This window comes from Budorcas taxicolor, chromosome 5 (assembly GCF_023091745.1).
Source record: "Budorcas taxicolor isolate Tak-1 chromosome 5, Takin1.1, whole genome shotgun sequence".
In the NCBI taxonomy this organism is placed as follows: domain Eukaryota; kingdom Metazoa; phylum Chordata; class Mammalia; order Artiodactyla; family Bovidae; genus Budorcas; species Budorcas taxicolor.
In genome coordinates, this window is record NC_068914.1 from 65859924 (window position 1) to 65862212 (window position 2289).

Below are 2289 nucleotides of genomic sequence, written 5' to 3' on the forward strand. Positions count from 1 at the left end.
GTTTCCCAGTTATAATCATTTTTAGGCTTTATATTTTATTATTTAGTTGCCAAAATCATTAACAAAATAAAGTTAGATAATAAAAAGAAAAATATATCAAAGAAAGAGCTAGCATGGGGTTTCAGAAAGTTTATCAATAAATGATAAAAAATTTTAAAAGCAACTGTATAGTATATTAGGGCTTCCCTGATAGCTCAGTTGGTATAGAATCCACCTGCAATGCAGGAGACCCAGGTTTGATTCCTGGGTTGGGAAGATCCACTGGAAAATGGATAGGCTACCCACTCCAGTACACTTGGACTTCCCTTGTGGCTCAGCTGGTAAAGAATCCGCCCTCAATGCGGGAGGCCTGGGTTCAGTCTATGGGTTGGGAAGATCCCCTGGAGAAGGGAAAGGCTACCCACTCCAGTATTCTGGCCTGGAGAATTCCATGGACTCTGTAGTCCATGGGGTCGCAGAGAATCAGATGACTGAGTGACTTTCACTTTCACTTTTATGTAGTATATTACATAGAATGACACCAAACTTAAAAATTTACTTTTATTTCATCTTTTTTTATGATTTAAAATGCCAAGTAAACATCTCAAAGAATCAGAAATGCTTCTCTTTATAAGAGGAAATATAAACAGTCTGTTTATAACAACGAAGGAAATTTTCCATTTGAAGGACTATAAAATTTATATTTCTACTCAATGCATTGGTTTGAATTTCTTTAAATTGTCTACAGTGCATTGTTTTACATTGTAATTACTAAGATAACCCTCTGATAATTTGGTTGATATTTACAATGAAGCAATGACTATTGTGCTTAGAATTAAATCAAAAAACACTAATATAGCTAAAATATGTTTTCTGATATGACTTAGTGCCTTTCCAACTTGATATTATCCAGCCATGTTCCTAATTCATCAAAAATTCAGCCACAGCAGTCTTTTGTGCCTCCAAAACACCAAGTTCATTCTCAGTTCAGGCACGGCACCTCTTTGTTTCCTTTGTCTTATTTGCATTGTCCTCCTACCACCAACTTATGTCTGGGAGAGGCCTTTCTGACCCATCCAAACTAAGATACTTCTTATTATTATTTTCCATAGCATCCTGCTTTATTTTACTGTATTTCATATCAGATATTTTGCACTTGTGTATTATCAAATTTAACTTCCACAGAACTGAAATTCCATGGGAGCAAACATTATGCTTTATTTTCCCTCCTTTGGATACCCACTGTCCAGCTCTGTCTCTGGAAGAAAGGAGGGCTCAGATCAATGTTTGCTGAATAAACAAAATATAACTTCAAAATTTATATTATGTTACCCTTCAGGCCATTCAGTTTTACTGAGTCGGTTAGTATAGAACTTCCCTTGTAGCTTAGTGAGTAAAGAATCTGCCTGCAATGAAGGAGATGCTGGTTTGATCCCTGTGTTGTGAAGATCCCCTGGAGAAGGAAATGGCACCCCACTCCCATATGCTTGCCTGGAAAATCCCATGGGCAGAGGAGCCTGGAAGGTTACAGTCCATGGGGTAGCAAGGGTCAGATACAACTTAGCAACTAAACCACTACCACAATACTAATACCAATTAGATAGAAATACGTTGGTCCAGATTAAGACCACCGGCACCACTGTGTCCTTGTATCATCAACGTGTCTATTTTGGAGACAGTACTGGCCACTGGTGATTATTCGGTATGTCTTGTGTCTGTCTTTGAGCTGATACCGTTTACTGACACTTGGTTAAGTGACACACCATCCTAGTTATTCAGTGAGTAAATGTTGTTGGGTTTTCCTGACTTTCCTTCTGTTGTGCATTTCATAAGAACCCTTCTTTCATTCAAGAAGCTTTTTTTTTTTTTCAGTTCCAATATGCCAGTCACTTATAAGTCTTATAAAAATTAAAGTGAAAGCAATTATTATTTTGCCAATATTCCCAGTTACAATCTCAATAGAAAATATTATGTTTTACTCTCCTGTTTAGGTATTTTGTAATTATATATCTCAACTACTTGTAAGTGTTGCCAGATCTAAGAAATAAAAATGCAGCAAACACAGTGAAATTTGAATTTCAAGGGAGTGAAATATTTGAAAGGTGTCATTATGTCTCGTGCAATATTTGAGACATATTTATACTGAAGAACTTATTATTTACCTGAAATTTAAAGTAACTGAGTGTTCTGTATTTTATGGTCAACTCTAATTAGTTCAGAACTTGAACAAGAAAAAGTAGGAGTGGATCTTTTTAAACCCAAAAAGTCATTGCAAAGATCCCTCATAGAACCTCACAAATCTCTAAAAGG